Genomic DNA, 5761 nt, shown 5'->3' with positions numbered 1-5761 from the left:
CCCTACACAAATTGTCAATGAGTTATTCAGTGTAATACAAAAAACAATAAACCAAATGTTTGCTTTTTGTTTTGTTTTGTTTCCCTTGGGGGTTTGTGAGTTTTGGTGTACTGTAAATGAGATTGTTTTCAGCATACATGACTAGATTGTCAAGATTAAGATCATGTTTAATTTACAGCATCATTTGTACAGTTTTAAACATTTAAACTCAGCTTTCATTATTGTGAAAATGTAGACGATGCTTACTTTAATGTGACTTTAGTTTGTGTATTTGTGTATTGAAATTTAGGTATCTCTAATCCCACACCCACCCACCTTCATTAACAGCCTGTGAGTAAGCATAAGCAAAATTTACACTTTGGGTCAGAAAAGTGTATGTGTTCAGAGTGATGAAGAAGACCATTCTTTGCTCTGTGTAAGCTTGATTGGTTGTGGATGGACAGAAGTACGGGTCAGAAGCTGCCAGTAAGAGCATCATAGAGACCCATGTGAAAGGAAAGGTAACATGTGGGAAAGAATGGAAAAATCTGCATATTTACAGGATGAGAGAGAAAAATGAATAAAAAATAAAGATCCAACCAAGATTATAACTGAGACAATCAGGTCATTGTTGACAAAAATGAAGCTGTGAAGAAGGAAATTTAATCTTTTGTTTATGTTAAAAACAGATCCTATCAAGGCATTATTCTATTTGAATAATTAAAATGAAAGTTGCCTGCTCACCAGGAGCCTTCGTTATATAAGGAATTCATTCACATGCTTATTTATTCATTTACTTATTCTACAAATAGTTTTGAGTACTTATATCTGAAAGATACTACTATCTTCTCTGCGTGGAGTGTGATAGATATTGTGGAGAGGCTTGCAAAAACGCATCATGCTCATAACTCAGATCTTTGAGCATGTTATGTAGATGAGGATAAAGAGTAAAAGAGGAATTGGGGATTCTTGTTAGGAGAAATTCACAGGATTATTGCATGTGGATGCAGTAGATCAGTCTGCCTGGAGTAATGTGTGGAGAGGATGCCACAGGACAAGGAGCTCAGGGTCAGTGGGGTGAGATTGTAGGTGAGCCTGAACACCAGGATAAAGATGAAGTAGTGTTTTTGGTTGACTGGGCTGGCAGCAGTGGGAAGCCCTCCAAGCCCCCAGAGCATCAGTGACACTGAATTTTTTAAAAGTCAGGCTTATTGGGGTTTACATATAGTTATGTAATCACCACCACAATCCAGATATGGGATTGTTACATCATGGCACAAAAATTTCCCTCATGCCCCTTCATAATCTTTCCCTCCCTCAACCTCAGCCCCTGGTAACAAATGATATTTTTTCTGTTCCTATAGTCTTAACTTTTCCAAATATAACTGCAATCTACAGCATGTAGCCTTTGATCCTGGCCTCTTTCATTAAACATAATGCATTTGAAATTCATCCATGCTGTTCTGTTTTCAGTTGCTCCTTCCTTCTTACTGCTGAGTAATATTCAATTGCATGGATATACCATAGCTTGTTTATCCATTCACCTGCTGAAGGACATTTGGGTTATTTCCAGTTTGGGAGTGATTATGAGTAAATCCACTATATACATTTGCATACAGGTTTTTAATAATGCACTTTAATATATCTTCCTCACACTGGTTTAGCTTCTAGGCTTTGAGTCAATAAAACCATTTCTTCTTCAAGTTCAGGTTTTTAAAAATGCATGTGTGAATGGATTAAATTAGTATTATCAAACCCCTTATTTATGAGTTAAAATTTATTAATGGCAGTGAGAAAATGTTTTATAAGATACCTATGAAATGGAAGCCATAAGAAAAATAAAAGAAAATAAGGCAGTGACAGGGGAAGTTGGCAGTAGTCAAAAGTAACTTTTGCCAAATGGGCATCACAAAATGCTGAATGTACTGTCCATGTACTATGCATAAGGCAATGTGCTATGATGTGTGGAGGGATTAAAAGTGTGATACTCAGTTCTTTATTCTCTGTTATGTAAAAATATTTTTAAAACTTTAATTAATACCTGGCACTATATTATACATATATTTATGTCTCTCCCTCATTACAAAGTAAACTCTACAGACAAGATGTGCTTTTTGTTTTGTTATTTTGTATTTTCTTCATGTTTGTTTTTAAGCACTGTATTTTCAACACCTAGAAAAATATCTGGCATATAGTAGAACTTAGCATATATTTTTGAAAGTATAAACAAGGAGATAAAACATTATAAGAAACTAAGAAGACATCATAAGTTAATTTGATTGATTGACAGTGTGGGTGACCAATAAGTGTTAAAAGTTTGGAGTGTGTGGGCAGTGTTAAATAGACTACTATTAAATAGTTCCTAAATAGTTATTAAATATTTCTCAAATAGTTACTAAATAGGAAAGTGGAGAAGTTTGCGAAAGAGTTTTCTTTAGGTTTTGTTGCTTCTTATGATGAATGTACCTATTCTTCACATGTAAACCATATTTCAATTAATATGAGACCACATCAGATATAAAATGTACAACTAGTTTGTGTATCACTAAGTAGAATTAAAGACTGTAACATAAATTATAATCTTCCATTGTCTATAAAAGGTATCCCAGTTAAAAGACATTAAATGCAAAAATTTATAATTATAAAATTAATTAAATATAAAATTTTTGCCAAGTTTAAGTAAGATGATATATTTAAAAATACCTTGTAAGCTATAAAAATTTATATAAATGATAGATACTATACTTTACCCCAAAATTTAGTGTCTTGACCCAAATTAACACAAAAATTTAACAAAGAAAATGTATGAATATACATATAATATACAAAAAAGACATATATACATTTAGGGTAAATCATTACTTGAATGAATATAAAATTATTACTTGTGTATATATAGAACTTCATGTGAAAATTGACCATATACTCTCTGGAAGCAACAACAATGTGATCAGAACACCTGCAGGGTTAGCAAAATTTTAGACCCTTTTAATTGAATTACTTTGTCCAGGTATAAAAGATTATAGTCCAGTATTTTTAAAAATTAGCTTTTTTTGTCTACTTACCATGTGCAGGCATTGTGTTAAGCTGGTAACAGTTCTATGTCAATTGCTAGTATTATAGATGGAGAGACAGAGGCACAGAGAGGGTCAGGAACTTGCCCAAGATTTTTCTAACAAGGAGCAGAGCTTAGCTGTAAACAAAGTCAGTCTGACACCAGAACTTAAGCTCTTAACTTCTATTCAGTGGCTCTTCATGTGGAGCACTGGGTTCGGGCACCATGCTTGAACAGTTAATGACAAACAAGCTTGGTTTCAGAGCTGTCTGTATGGATGATGAGGGCTTGGACACTAATTTTTCTGAATGGATGAACAAAATATAGGACTTAGTGTGGGCATAGTAGCTGTCTTCAAAGATGTCAAGAGCCAGAGAGCATTATCAATCAAATGTTTGGCGGGGGCAGCAGAGATTCTCAAGTGTCAGATTTTAGTTGGCTATCATGTAAATCTTAGAAAAGACCATGGCTACCATTGTGGAATGAACTTCCTCAAGAGGCAATAAGTGTCTTTTCATTGGAGTGTTCAACAGAAGATGGATGAAGACAGAATTGAGGTATTTTGTAGAGGAATGAGCTGAGTAACTTTAAAGTACTTTCCAGCTCTAATATTATGTGATATGTGATATAAAACAAGTTTAGGGGCAGATTACCTCTCAAATTCCCATTAAAATTTTTTTTTCCCTGATGGATGCCAAATCTGTCAAATACTGCATCTGTTGAATCACTGGGTATATTTTAATGACAATTTAATAAAATGTATTTTCTTGATTACTAAATAAAAATGGCTGAATATACTGTGAAATTTTCTAGTCAAGAATAAATGCTAATGTAAAATTTCACGTAGCTTACTAAAATTCACCTGTCATAATGAAGAACTTTAGTATAGTGTCTACTTTTAATTTAATATTTTTCTATGACTAACAATCATTAATTTATTTTTAAAAATCTAGTAAAAAAAGATTTTCACTAGACATGAAACATATCTTTCACTGAAGCATGTGTTCTTCAAAAAGATGTCTTTTTGAGATATATTAGGAGTACCTCTTATTGTTTATATTTTTAAAATTCAAATTTCTTTCTTAATACCACTACTATAATCCATGAAAATAAATATTTTTAGCAGAGTTTGTGGTTAAGGAGAATGCAGAAATACAAATGATTTGTTTGGACTTTTTTATTTTCCTCACCAGAGAAATTTGGAACCCTTTCTTATGCTTCCTGAATTAGTGTTTTATTTTGACTGTCTAAGAGATAACTGTTATCTCTTTAACTTTTATTTTCACTATGTCTAGAAAAATATTTCCACTGAGATTCTTAATACATCGATGGTTATAATAATCATAAAATACAACTAGATTTAAATTCAGATTTTAGATCCTCAGAAGGTACTTGATGAACACATAAGTAATCCCAAACTGATCCCCTACAGGTTTTTATTTTTCATTAAAAATAGAAATGGTTGAAAAATATTTTCTACCCTTTGAACACATATGTAGGACACAAGCTATATTTTCTTGAAAAACAAGAAAATCTAAAGAACATTAGTAAAGTTGGACAGTTTATTATCTTATCCAAAAATTAGGTCACCAATGCCTCTGGTACAAGAATGAAAGTGGATTAACTCAAACTGGAATGAAAAGGAGATCAGCATGACTATTGCACCCTGAGTTCTGAGTATCTTATTTATTTCTAAATTAATTGTTAATTTTATATATTTTTAGAAAATAAAAAGGAAATAGTCATTTTTTTTTCCTAATCTCCACCTGCCTGTTGTTAGTATGTGGCATAATGGTCTGAATGAGCTGAGGAAATTATTGCTTAGGACTCTGACTAGTTCCAGGACAGAAGCTTGCTGGTTTTCATTTCCTAATTTGTCAAAGAGAAACTCCTGGGAAGATGAACCTGAAAACTCACAGCTATATCAAGCAGTATCTTGCTCAGGCCTCATTTATTCTTCAACATATGTTATTTTGAGTAACATTATATATGTATGTGTTGTGATCACTTTTCAACATGTATTATTCTACTAGACTATAAATATAAATAATAATAGGTAACATTTATTGAGCTAAAACTCTGCCCTGTACCCAGAGAATTACCAAATTAGACTTAGATGAAAAACAGTCTTAATAATGGCTACTATTTACTGATGTCTAACCATATATCAGTTACTATGCTAAACACTTCACATGCATAATTTTATTTAAACCTATAAACAATCCTCTGTAGAAAGCTCTTTTTTAGATCCATTTTGCTAATGAGGGAACAGAAGTACAAATGTTAATAATAATTTTCTCCAAGTCATATGTCTAGGATGTGAAAGTCAGAATTTAAAACCAGTTTTCAGAATCCCAAGCCTGTGCTCTTACTTTACTGTCTTTCTCTACTTAAAATAATCCTAGTGAATGTATATGTTCCCTACCTTTCTGCTTCCTTACACCATGGTGTCTTCATTGGAAAGGAGGCTAAAAGTCAGGAAGTCAAAGGGCACACATTCTTCCTATCAACTCCACCATGTGATTTCTCAGGCCACGTTTGAATTCCTCTGATAAAAGGGAACTCAATTCACCTGAGAAAACCAGTTTTATCCTTGAGTATCTAATGTTATTAGACAAAATGAGTTATCTTGGGAGAATAAAAGAAAAAAAATCATCTTTTCCAAAGTGTGTCACAATTTAAAAATGCCACATGCCTGATTTGATTTTTTTTTTTTTTTTTTTTTTT

At 32.6% G+C, this 5761-nt stretch overlaps 1 protein-coding gene across 1 annotated transcript in view; it reads left to right on the top strand.

Moving 5' to 3' along the window:
• Positions 1 to 5761, top strand: part of LOC103078977 (rho GTPase-activating protein 24-like) — a gene marked incomplete at its 3' end in the record, with an annotated part of 141411 nt that overhangs the window by 119215 nt on the left and 16435 nt on the right. The gene's annotated exons all lie outside the window — the stretch shown is intronic.

Source organism: Lipotes vexillifer, unplaced genomic scaffold, assembly GCF_000442215.2.
Source record: "Lipotes vexillifer unplaced genomic scaffold, Lipotes_vexillifer_v1.1 scaffold747, whole genome shotgun sequence".
NCBI classification, from domain to species: Eukaryota; Metazoa; Chordata; class Mammalia; order Artiodactyla; family Lipotidae; genus Lipotes; species Lipotes vexillifer.
The sequence above is the reverse complement of the archived record's forward strand: the minus strand, read 5'-3'. Positions and strand labels throughout refer to the sequence as shown.